Here is a 14,297-nt window from a genome sequence, read left to right as displayed (position 1 = left end):
GCCCACATTTCGTGCCCATGCTATCATTGGCCCTTTCACTATTTCTTCCTCCAAATCTACCTCTAATAAATATTTATAAGTTTTGGTTAGAAATTTTTCTTCCTTATCTGTTAAAATTTTATCCAATTGGTGTGGGGTCTTGTTCTGTTTCAGGAAAAGAGGCATTGAAACAAAGCAACGAGTTCCATTAACTCCTTTATTGCAACACCAACAGAACAGGTTTTAAAATGGTGCGGCCCTCTTTTATAGCCCCCCTGCACAATGCCTTGCTGGCCAATCATTGCAAGGCTGGGAGCAGCCTTTTTTGTCCCGGGCATCCATATGGTCTGCCCAAGCCAATCGCTGCAGCCTGTGCCTGCTGGCCCAGAATACCTTGCTGGCCAATCATTGCAAAGGCTTGGAGCAGCCTTTCTTGTCCCGGGCATCCACATGGTCTGCCCGGGCCAATTGCTGCAGCTGTGCCTGCTGGCCAAGGACATAATACCTCTGGTTTATTCTGTGCTCTTCCATATCCTTACTGTGTTTAGATTGGATCTGTAAGTATGGCCACCAATCTATAATTATTCCCTGTTTTTCTAATTCTTCTTTTGATTTGAGGTTTCCTTGGTTATATAGTAATTCTTTGTATCTAATCATCTTTTTTTTATCCAAGGTATTAGGGTGGATCATTGCCTCCATCGGTGAAATCCAATTTGGGATTTTCCTATAGTGTCTTTTTTTAATTTTTTCCCACGTCCGAATCAGCACATCTCTTATCTGATGTTGATAAAAATATGTGTGTGTTTTCTTATGTTTTCCCCATAAAAAGGCATGCCAGCCTGCCTGAGATAAATTATGCTGGCCCCATAACCAAGCGCTGCTTTGTTTCAGCAACAAAATTGTGCAGTATTGCTATCCTTGCAATTTTTAGCTTAGACTAAGACAATGATGGGTGGAGTCTCTGACTTCCGCTCCTACTGAGTCACCTTCCACTGGGAAAGACAACTATCAATTTATCTCCTGAATGTGTGATGGTGAAGGGACAGATTTGGGGAATTCCCAATACTTCTTCCTGCTTCATTCTGAACTGCACTTACACTCCACCAGTTTTTCCATTGGAGTCTTTCGGAGTATTTTTTTTTTAAAGTTCAACCATAAATTTTAAGATGCATTTATTTATTGCAGTGATAATATTAATCTTTTGATATGGACAAAGGAGAACTCAATATTCCTTTCAGAGACAATCCACATAAATAATTCCTTCTGTTTTCTCTTTTATTTTTGAGCTAGATAATAATGATGGCATTGAATAAAAAGTATTGACTCTACCTCTGTAACTTTAATAGCATTATACTTTAACATATGAAACAGATAAATATCCTTGAAATGAGCTTTGTTACCTGTTTGCTTCTCCATACAATCACCAACATTTGCTATATACTTCTGACAACAGTGATCAAGCTTCTTAAGACCATTATTTCTTAACTCGTTTGTATCTTCTATTAGATCTTGACAGTCCTTTCCATCTTTTCACATGAGCCAAACAAATATGAACAAAGTATTATATCAATTCTTAGAAAACGTGGAAGTTATATGATGCAATCTCTGGATGATAGATGCACAAGGCAGTAACTTCAGAATAGTCTTTTGGTGGCTTGTGAAATGTAATGCCTGGTAATGCATTGCAACAAAACATCAATGTGCTTCTGTAGTCTGCTTAGTCATTGTTTCACAGTTTTGAATGAACAGAATAACAGAGTTGGAAGGGACCTTGGAAGTATTTAGTCCAACCCCCAGCTCAGGCAGGATACCTGGCCTATACCATTCCAGACAAGTGGCTGTCCAGTGATGGAATACCCACAACTATACCATTCCAGACAAGTGGGTATTCCAGTGATGGAATACCCACAACTTCTGAAGGCAAGTCATTACAGCGGTTAATTGTTCTCACTGTAAAGAAATATCTCCTTAGTTCTAGGTTGCTTCTCTCCTAGATTAGTTTCCATCCATTGTTTCTTGTCTTGCCTTCTGGTACTTTGGAAAATACGTTGACCTCCTCTTTTTTGTGGCAGTCCCTAAATATTGGAACTGATGGATTTAGGCTGCCTATCTCAATGGTGAGCAGGCAAATAAGATGGAAGTAACATCATGAGGACTTGCCTTTGAAAGTGTTTTGTTTATTTGGATCAAAAGTATCACAATTAAGGCATACTGTGGCATAAAATTTAAAATTTAAAATACTAGATTAAAATATGTACAAATTTAACAGATCATGCTCAGAAACTAGCAACAATTGTGTTCTATTGCAGTCATGAGGTCCTCAAGTATACACTGAATAAAAGGCAGATATACGTATGTGTTGTTGTCTGCATATCACCACAATCACAAAGGGCGGATGCTACTGGATTGATCCATTTATTTAGAGTGTCTATTGATCTTGTTGGACCCTGTACGGGCTATTCAATGATATCCATACTTCCAGCTGTCACAAGACCCAGGTGCCAGCTCCTACATTGGTTCCATCCAGTGTTGGTTCTTTGTAGCTTTCCATAAGTCCACTCTGCTTTTAAATTCTTCAAGTCTTCCATCAACCTAATAAAGCTTTTCCTGGATTTTAGTCTCTGCTAGGCTGGTTGGCCACAGAGATGGCATGGTCCAGATATAGATGGTTTATGCCTGTCGCTTTATGCTGGTTCTTCTCTGCGAACAGCAGATGGGACAATGCCGGCTAAGTGGTAGATCTTATTGAGAGGGGTGGGTTTCAGGCATCCAATAATAATTCTGCTATCTTCATTCAGAGCAACCTCTACTTATCCAGAGTGTGCTGATTTATACCAAACTAGCCAGATGTATTCACCTGCTGAGTAGCAAAGAACTAAAGCTGTTGTCTTAAGGACCGTTGGTTTGGTACTTCAGGTAGAGTTCATTAAACGATCATTGTGCTATAGCAAGCAGTACATAATATACACTCTATGTATATAATGTTTATTTTGATTCCATTTTCAGGTGTCCTGCAGGTGAAACTAAACTTCCTTGCTTTTTTTTCTGAGTTCTTTTTTTCATATTTTTGCCCAGTGAACAATTTTGGAGAGCTTAAAAGCTTACACAGACTTTGGTGTCATTTTGGGTAGTCCCACTAACAGTATCAGGATGTTTCTTTCTCCCACAAACCAATATATCTGTATCTCAAATATATATTAACTGATGCTGATGTGGGAAATTGGATCCATCAGCAAAAGAAGATCCTTTGATGTTGATGAAGCTCCCAAAGCTGAGCAAACTCTCTATAATGTGATGCCTTCCAGATAAGTTGGATTAAAACTTCATCATCTTTAGTGAGCAATAGGCCATACTGGTTAGGAATAACTGGAATTGAAATTCAAGACATTTGGAAGGAATCTTGTTGGGAAAGATTGAGGAACCACTAACAGCATGTTGGAAATAGTCAGTTTGAAAAGTCTTCCAAGTCCTTTGGAAGAGAGGAAAAAATATTTTATTTTCGTGGGGTTATTTATGAAGATATTTTGACCCAGGTTTCAGTTTTGTGGCTATTTATATACAGGTAATTCTCAATGGTTTAGTGACCGTTCAAAGTTACAATGGCATTGAAAAAAGATACTGTGCCCCAAAACACCTCCATGGATCTAAATAGAAAAGTATTTTATAGAAGAAAAATAACAGGCTAAGATAAATGGTTAATGTACCAGTAATTACTGGGAAATTATCAAGGAGAATATAAAATTAAATCAAGAGACAAATGATAGAAGGATATAGTTTTCAATGTTTTCACATTTACAGTTATCAAAAGGTTTTAAAATGGATAAAAACCACTTATGGTATAGAACAAGGTCAAGCAGAATTAGAAGTGCAGTTGTATAATATAATTGTGTAGATAAAAATGAAATTGCTAAAAAGTATACACTTTTGTTGAAATTTGAAGTGGAAGAACAGATTAAATAATGTATAATAAAATAGGCTAGGAATTTTGGTCATAATATACAGATGGATCTCTGGGAAAACATGTGGTTAAAAGAGTTGAAATTTACATTATGTTATGTCTTAAGGAGAATTTTTATAAAATGATGGATTGTTGGTACATGATAGCAGGGAAATTATCTAGAATATATAAAGACATTCCAATGTGGAATGGAAATGTGAACAACATGTAGAGACATTCTATCATGCTGGGTGGAAATGTAAAAAAGTTAAAAAAATTGGATTTAAAGATATACATTGATACAGACTGATATACAATTGAAGCCAGAACTTTTCCTTTTAGGATTGATAGATACACAGTTAGAAAAAAGTCATGGAAGATTATTTCAACTTGAATTTACATGGCAGTTTTTAAGAAACGCTTTGAAGTGCTTTAGTTACATGTTTGGAGCAAGTTTTAGAATTTTTTTGTAAAGAAGCCTATTTCTTTATTTAAATAATTCTGAAGGTATTTTGCCAGTGTGTCATATATAGCAATTATCTGATTGCTAATGATTAACAGATTCTCAACATCAATAGTAGACCAAACAACTAGGTCTAAAATAAGTGTTTTTTTGCTAATTATTTACAGTAATTCCACTTGGGAGAGAAAAGAAATGCTATAATTTTCCTTAGAAGATAATCCAAATGCTCTATTTTTGAAACCCTTTGATATCCATCTTAGAATATATTCAATAGATCAATTTAAATATTTCCTTGATTTAAATCTAAAAAGAGTAGTCTAACCTTAATTTATATGTTGCTCCAACTTTATATATTCACATTTATCACAATTATATCCAAAATTCTGTTTGCATACAAAAGTCCTTCTTTCAAAGTATAAATTATTTTATCAAGTGTTCTGGAAGTTAATTGAAAATTGTGATTACCATACCAAGGTTATGTAAACCTATACTCTAATCTAAGTAATATAATCTATTCTAATCTCTAATTTTAGGTAACTCCATGCCATAATCTTACTAAGTGACTTTAAAATATTTACTATTGCTCATATATCATACTGACTATAGTTTAGTATTAACCATTGCTAAGATAGTCCCAGCATGAATATATAACAAAGAGATACAGTTATAATTTGCCATCTCTCCTTTTTAATCAGTGTTTCAGCAATATTTACAGTGATTCATTGACCAAGGGTTATGTTCTTCTTTATTTTTACATCAAAAAAGTTAGGACTGAAACCATCCTGGGATGCTTGGTAGAAGAAAGCATATTTTTCCTTCAGGCCTTTGTTTTTGAATGGAAGATCTCCCCACAAGCTATTCCCCAAAAGTTTGAAAATGGAGGACTGAAGATGGCTCTGCAGAAGTGCATTACTTTTATGACCACTTCTGCACATGAATTGTTTTTCTGAGGAAAAAACGGTTACTTAATCATTAACCAATTTTAAATCTGAATTCAGAGTCATGGCATTGCTTAATGATGGTTGGTACTACTTAAGAACAAGTTACAGTTACTGATGATAATTAATTGCCTTTCAGTTATTAACCTTTCAGTTAAGGTAAATTAAACCACAATACAGATGCTTAATGCTGTGGTGCTGCATTTTTAGATTTATCTATTGAACAAGGGAAGATGAGAGAGAACTTTCAAATTTATTAATTGTCTAAGAACACTGCATAGTTCCTTGATAATCTATTTCACTGTAGTACCAATTGAAGACATGCCAAAACATGTATAAACTGATCTCAGATTCAATTTATTTTAAAGTAAATACTAACTTTAAATAAAAATGTTCCCAAAGGATAAATGAAAAACTTCATCTAAAGTTAATAGTATCATATTACACATTACTGAATGCCACTGAAAAAAGATATAATCTAATTAAAAATAACCATCAGATTACTACAATTTGACAAAATTTGAATTGAATTTGAGAGTCACCTAATAAATTTCTTTTGGGCTGTGGGCCAAGCTAAATGCAGATCATAAAATACAGTAACACAAAATGAAAAAAGTATTTAATAAGAAATAGCAAATATAAACCGTAATTCAAAATCAAAGGCTGTTCTTAATATTTTAAAGCTGTGCCTCTGTGACCAATGTATAGTATCTAAAGATGTTTATTCAGTTGTTTCAGTTGACCCAAAGGACATTACTTCACCAGAACTATCAGCATATGTTTGAGTTCTCACATATTCATGCTTTTATCTAACCAACTTCCCTACTGACAGCCTTTTTTTAAAAAAAAAAACACTTGCTTTTAACTTTTTTAAAAATCAAGCTCTGCTTCAGTAGTTTTTGCTTTTGTATCATGTATATATACTCTTATATAAAATTAAAATTAGCTTCAGAGGGACTTATTTCTCATTAAATTTCAGTAGGAACTGCTTATGATTCAGAAGAAAAAAGTAATTTAAAAAAAAAATCCACCGTTTTTAACAAATTTCTCCAATGTAAAAATAGCAATTGGCTTCCTAGCTTGATAAAAATTAGTCTGTGAAATGATAAAGATTTGGGCCTTTAAATATACCATCTTTATGATTTGGGAAGAAAACTGATCTGGAAATCACTATTTGGAGGCCATCTGCAGAAGATAGGATTTCTCAATTTTAAATAGTTATGCTGTGCAGAAAAGAATATTTCCATAAATACAGCTTTGCATGTAGATAACATTGAGTGATATATCCTGTATTAAAGTTTCAGGAGCCCTGTTTTCTGTTGAATGTGCCAATCCTAAATCACTGAAAAGTAGCTTCATATAGCATTTTTTAAAAAAAAAATAAAGCATCCTGCCACTGCTTTTTTCTTGAGATGTCATGCCTGCTTCTGATACATGAAACCACAATCAATTTATTTCATAATTTTTCTTCCTGTCTCCCTGGATAGCCAAACTAAAACCGGGAAGAACACCACCCCTCCCCCCACATAGTCCACAATTCTTAATATAAACCATCTGTATTAGATTGTAGACATAGTCACTGTGAGTGTAACCATCATTATTATCAGTTGTATGCTAACCATTGTTTAATTGGACTCTTTATCTTAGAAAAATGACCATTTTTATTAAAACAAATCTGCTACAAAACTCATGAATCTCCTGACTTCAGTGTTAATTTTAATAAACACAATATACAATCATTATCAAGACCATATATAATGGAATATTGCTATTTGAATACTCTTTGCTTTGTGCATAGTTTGCAGGAATAATAAGGAATTTGTTTTACTTGTTTTGAGTATTAGTGGGAATACTGAAGGATTACAGTGTAATTATTTCTTATAATTCATTTAATTTCTATATTTAGCTTGCTTTGCTTGGATATTAGATACTTAATACTAATGGAAAACAAACAAATATATTGTTTATGTGATATCCACCCCAGACATATTATACTTAGTGGCTAGTTTGATGTCCCATCCCGAATACATAAGTAAATAATTATTTGAGTTACTGTTGATGACTTCCCTAATTATATGTCTGCAAAACTGGAGTGAGGTAAAGTACAGAAATTCAACAAGGATGTCCTTGTTACTGGGTTTATAATCAAATTAAGTCCTGCTTGATTTAAGTATAGTCTCTTGAGTAAACCATTGATTCTCAATCTTTTCTTCACCACAGACTCCCTTTAAATACTTTTGTGGCCACGGACCATTGCCACGGACCCTACCCTAACCCTAACCCTAACCCAAGACTTAACTCAAAATTTAAATCATAACATTTCTTCAAGTTTTTGTGAGCCCCCTGTTATGAGCTTGCAGCTCTCAGGGGTCCACAGACCACAGGTTGCGAGCCACTGGAGTAAACCATTGGCTTGTTAAACTATAAACCAAATCAATATTTTAGCTTAGTATACTACATAAACTCAACCTGTATTTCCATATTAGGAACTACTAACTATATTTTTGCTATATATTCAGATATTGAAGAGAAATACAATGTATATACAAAAAGACAGGATTTAGATTTTGATATTGCACCCATCATCCAGCATATTTTCACATACAGTACATAAACACCAATGATATAATATGTACAAAATAAAAAATAAATGATTAGTTACCAAAGTAGTCAAAGAGCACCTGCTACACCAGAAGCCCATTGGAATTATATGGCCTTTCCAGTTTTGCAAAAAGACAGTAGCACAAGGGCTCCCCCTTTGACAAAAGAGAGGATGAGAACATAAACAATGCAATTGTAATAATTATCTCTTTTGCCAACAAATATGAATTTCCATGCTCTTAAAAGATAGAAATGTAGGGAGATGGATGTTTGTTTAATCTTTGCACTTTTCTGAATGTTTATTTGTGGTTCAAGCCAATTTGGTATAATAGTTAAGGTACCAAGTTAGAAACTAGATGATAGTGACTTCTAGTCCTACCTTAGGCATAAAGGCAGCTGGGCAACTTTGGGCAAATCACTCTCTCAGTTCTAGGAGAAGGGCAATGGCAAACCATTTCTGAAATCTTACCAAGAAAACTGCAGGAACTAGTCAGGCAGTTACCAGAAAATAAGATTGAAAGGCACAATTTATTTATGTAGTTATGGTTTCCACTTGCAGAAAATTTGAGAAGAACCTTGGTACATTGCATCTTGTAAGTGGTGTGTCCTACTGTGTGACAAAAAACAGCTTTTTAAATCTGAAAAAGTAACTATATTTAATACAATGCAGTCTATTTCATGCAAGAGTCCATAGATTTATATGCCCATCACAAGCAGTATGGTAATTTTTGAAATAATATAAGATGCTTATATTACTTAGTATTTATTATAAAATACTTATTAAAGGCTTAAAACATTTTAGAAAACTATTTTTTCTTGAAATAGTAAAATACTTCTAACTTGTTGATTGATTAAACATGAATTGAGTTACCTCATCTGCCATGAGCGCCAATCTTGAAGTTGCAACAAAAGAAATGGATAGACTTTCTTTTTCTTTGGTGGAATAGCTGTCCCATTTATTTCTGAGAATAATGGATAACAGATATGCAGTCTGTCTGGCACACAATGTTTCATCTCATCAGCTATTAATTCCATTCTTTTTGATGGTATTTCAATTTATTTTGTTGCTAGTATATTGCATTTTTGCAAATCTTTTGCTACCTGAAAATGATTTTTATTACAGGTGACAGGAATGACTTAATGGCTGAATATGGTAAATTACAAATACTTGATTGAATAATATTGCCATCTGAGTGCTAAAATTTTATCAGGGCAGAGCTTATTCTCTGTGTATAAAGAATTAATGATAGCCATAGGCTAACTATATTTCTAATCCATAATATTGTAATCTGATAAATATTCAGATATGTAAATAGATAGATGGATGGATGGATGGATGGATGGATGGATGGAGGCAGGAAAGGAGTTAGGTAGGTATTTTTAACATGTATTTCCATAGTTTTCTCATCAGAAGTTGGTTACACCAATTCTCTGCAGCCACATGCTGACTATAGGGGGCGAGACTCTGGCCCCCTCAGAGAGGGCACGCAACTTGGGTGTCCTCCTGGATCCACAGCTGACACTGGAAGACCATTTGTCGGCCGTGACCAGGGGGGCGTTTTATCAGGTTCGCCTGATCTACCAGTTGCGCCCTTTTCTGGACCGGGATGCTTTGCGCACAGTCACTCAGGCTCTCGTCACCTCCCGCCTGGACTACTGTAATGCTCTTTACATGGGGCTCCCTATGAGGAGCATCCGGAGGCTTCAGCTGGTCNCGGACGATCCCGGATCTCTTAACCTTCCGCCGCGCCCTCAAGACATGGCTTTTTCAACAAGCGGGACTGACCTAGGGTGAATTTTAAATAGGGAAAATTTTTTAAAGATTTTAATAATGACACAGCCATTAATATATTTGATTTTTAATTGGTTTTATAGGGGAAATGTTTTTTGTGTTGTTTTTTAACATGCTGTGAGACGCCCTGAGTCCCGTGGGGAGAAGGGCGGCATAGAAGTTAGTGAATAATAATAATAATAATTATTAAAAATAGGAAATCTTTCTAAAACAAATAAATCTGCCTTGCATGAATAACTATTTAATACTTTGTTTAGCAGAAAAGGGTAAAAATTTTTTGAATAACCTTTTCATGCCAATACAATCCTATATTACAAAGAATTTTGTAGCTCATGGGAGAGAAATCTTTCTTTTTATTGAGAATAGATGTACTTACCATATTTTAGGAAAGCTCTCAACTGATATAAATTAAAATTATGCCCCTGAAAGACATAGAAGCATACCAACTTATGCTAGTAACAACTGAATTATTTATGAGGAAGCTTGCAAAATGTAATATTGTTAAGTTTACCTACTGTATTCAGGTTTTTATATTTCTTCTTTTGCCTGGAACACAGGGATGATTGAAAGGGGTTTTTTTCCTTCGACTTGAGAAACATAATTCTGACAAAAATTACTTTCAAAGTGGTTTGACAGACTAACTATAAACTTGTTTTAGCAGAATAGTTCCTCCTTGGGTGCCAGACAGGAGAACTCCAAAAGTAAGCAAGTTTCAAAGTATGAATCGCAAAGGAATAGATTCTGCATTACTATACTCTAAAATGAAAGTTTAAGTTAAGCCAGCACACAACTTGGAATCTGTTGAAAATCTGAGAATGAAAAATTTGTTTGATCTCTTCCCAGGAATAAAAGCAATGATCTAATTAGGATTTGGATTGGGTAAGCAATAAATATATCACCTATTTTTACTTATCTCTACCTTCTCTGAGATAAAATCACGAAAGAATTTAGCAACTCTTTAAAATAAACCTTTTCATTAAAAATAAGAAACAAATTTAAATCTGTCATTAGGACTGGAAAACTGACCTTCCTACTTTTGCACAATTTCTGAAATCTGTGTTTTATTTATCAACTCTGTGACATTCTGTTCAATGTTTATTTTGGACTGATGTTAATTATTTACAGCAGCAACTGCAGTGGTGCCTGTTCTCTGGAATGAGACTTCCCCCAAGATTTGAACACCCCTCCCTATCCACTGGTGTTTTGAAGGGTCTTGAAGACTTGGTTCTTTGCCCAGGCCTTTGGCAAGGAAGCCCTCTTTAAACTATGTGGGTTGTTTTCTCTTTTCCTATATGGTTTGTCATCTTGCCATCTTTTATCTTTTTTCTTTGTCTCTTGTTGTTTTTCTTGTTTTTAATGTTTTAAACAATGCTTGGAACTGCCAGGAGACAGGCAGCAGCCAAATTTAATACATCATCATTATTGTGAACCCAATTTTGCTGCACGTTTTATAGACTGGGTTCACACAATACTCTAATTAACCCTACCCTAGAACTGAACCAGTTTTTAAACTCAAACCTTGTATTAATGCCTACTTTATTGATTTTAATACTATTTCCTGTTTCCAGATGTGGTTCAAAATTGGAAATCAGGATATTTCTTTAAAAGGCAGAGTTATAGCTAGAAAGTGGGAGATGTAATAATACTAATACTAATACTACTACTAATAATAATAATAGAGTTGGAAGAGATCTTGGAGGTCTTCTAGTCCAACCCCCTGCTCAGGGAGGAAACCTATACAATTTCAGACAAATGATTGTCCAGTCTCTTCTTAAAAACTTCCAGTGTTGGAGCATTCACAACTTCTGGAGACAGGTTGTTCCACTGATTAATTGTTCTAACTCTCAGGAAATTTCTCCTTAGTTCAAGGTTGCTTCTCTCCTTGATTAATTTCCATCCATTGCTTCTTGGCTGCGTTCAGGTGCTTTGGAAAATAGCTTGACTCCCTCTTCTTTGTGGCAACCCCTGAGATATTGGAACACTGCTATCATGTCACCCCTCGTCCTTCTCTTCATTAAACTAGACATACCCAATTCCAGCAACCTTTCTTTATGTTTTAGCTTCCAGTCTTCTGATCAACTTTGTTGCTCTTCTCTATATTCTTTCTAGAGTCTCAACATCTTTTTTACATTGCAGTGACCAAAACTGGATGCAGTATTCCAAGTGTGATCTTACCAAGGCATTATAAAGTAGTACTAATGCTTCATGTGATCTTGATTTTATTTCTCTGTTAATACAGCCTAGCAGTGTTGGGTTTTTTGGCAGCACACTGCAGCACACTGCTGGCTCATATTTAAGTGATTGTCCACTAGGACTCAGCAATTACTACTACTGACCAAAGTACCACCTATACTGTACCTGTGCATTTGGGTTTTTTTGCCTAAGTGTAGAACCTTAATTTTTTCACCATTGAATTTCATTTTGTTAGATAGTGCCCAATGTTCAAGTCTGTCAAGATCTTTCTGTATCTTAAACCTATCTTCTGGAGTGTTGGCTATTCCTGCCAACTTGGTGTTGTCTGCAAATTTGATGAGTTCCCCGTCTATCCCCTCATCCAAATCATTGATGAAGAAGTTGAAGAACACTGGGCCCAAAACAGAGTTCTGGGGCACCCCACTACGCACTTCCCTCCATGTAGATGCTATTCCATTGAGGACCACATGCTGAGTACAGCCGGTCAGCAGCTATGAATCCATCTGATGGTGATGCTGTCTCACCCACATTTTTCTATCTTAACAAGTAGTAGGTTGTGGTCTACTTTATCATATCCACAGCATTCCTCTGGTCCACTAATTTTGTCATCTGGTCAAAAATGCAATAAGATTTGTCTGGCATGATCGGTTTTTGACAAACCCATGTTGGAGTTTGGTTTTGACTGTTTGCTTCTAGCTGATTCGTTACTTGATTATCTTTTCCAGAATCTTTCCAGGTATTGAGGTCAGGTCTGTAGTTTCCTGAATCCATTCCCCCCCCCCAGGAAAAAATCAGCTCTTTTCAGTCCTCTGGTAGTTCCCCAGTGCTCCAAGATCTTTGAAAGATATAGTTCAGTGGTTCTGAGATCACATCTGCCAGTTCCTTCAGAACCTTGGGGTGTAATCCATCTGGTCCTGGTGATTTAACTCAGGGCTTTTCAACCTTTTCACCGATTGTACCACTTTTAGATATGGCAATATTTGAGTACCACCTAGCAAGGTGTCAAAAACTTGATGACCCAAAAAAAAACCCTGTTCAAAGTTGCAGTTGCGCTGAAATGACTTATGACCATTTTTCACACTTATGACCATTGCAGCCATCAGCCAAATAGAAATTGCCAAACACTCCTTAAGAACACCAAGCCTACATTGCACAAATCCCAGAACTTCAAAGTCACAAAAGTACATAAGAATCCTTCCACTCTCCCTCCCTCCGTGCCACACCTCTAACCATTGCTGCCTTTTTTCATTCCTCTTGGAGCGTGACCCTTCCCCCACTGCATTTCTTGCCTATTTGCTGCTGCCAGCACAGGTGGCTGCCACAGCAGTTGTAGATTGGCTCATGGCTGGCCGGCTTGTTTGATCTCTCCTCCCACCACCTCCTCCTCCTCCTCCTCCTCTTCCTTTCTCTTCGGTGCAGCTAGAGCTGACCACCTCCTCCCTAGGCTGCTGCTTTTTTTTCTCTCTTTCCCTCTCCCGCCCAAACTGCCTCCTTTTATACCTTCTCCTGTCTCCGCCCCCTCGTCCTCCTTTCTCATGGGGGAGGGTGAGCCAGAAGTGAGCTTAGGGCCTTTGCCTCACCCCAGCCACTCTGCAGCTCCAGAGGACTCTCCCACACTAACTCTTTGCCTGCGCTGATTCTTTCCCTCCCCCACTACACTTGGCTAGGCAGGGCTGCGTACCACTTGACACTCGGTAATGTATCACAAGTGGTACACGTACCACCGGTTGAAAAGCCCTGATTTAACTCGTCTAGGCTGGACAAGTGCTTACCTACCATTTGGCTATTTTAACTTGTTTGTAATCTGTTTTTTACAGTACTGTTTTTGATAGATTGGACTGTTTTTCCCTTTGTGTAAAGACAGATACAAAAAATAAGTAGTTTGCTTTCTCCCTGTTGCTTGCCACTTTTTTCCATTAATGGATTAATCATTTCCTTAACTTTTTCCTTGTTTTTTACATATTGAAAGAAGCTTTTTTGTTTGTTTGTTATTTTTTACTTTGTCGCAAGCCTTAGTTCATTTTGAGCCTTAGCTTTCCTGATTTCATCTTTGCTATTTGCTTGGGCTATTTGCTGATATTCTGGCCTTAGTTATGTGTTCCTCTTTTCTCTTTTCACTTATTCTTTTTGTCTTTCAATTTATCAGAGAGTTCTTTATGCAGCCATGCTGGTTTCTTTTATATGCTGCAATTATAGTGAGCAAGTGAAAAGTCTTTATCTAATAATGATAATCTGAAACATTTCAAGTGTTTTGAAGTGAGACCTACATGCAAACTTACAATCAGAATTCCATACATGTCTACTTGGAAATTAATCTAATTCCCAGGTAAATATTTAGAATTTCAGTTTCAGCCTGAGCATAAGCATATGCATTTATTTATCTCAATGCTTAGA

The sequence above is a fragment of the Protobothrops mucrosquamatus genome, unplaced genomic scaffold (assembly GCF_001527695.2).
Source record: "Protobothrops mucrosquamatus isolate PMUCROS unplaced genomic scaffold, P.Mucros_1.0 scaffold45, whole genome shotgun sequence".
NCBI classification, from domain to species: domain Eukaryota; kingdom Metazoa; phylum Chordata; class Lepidosauria; order Squamata; family Viperidae; genus Protobothrops; species Protobothrops mucrosquamatus.
This window is presented reverse-complemented; position numbering follows the sequence as displayed.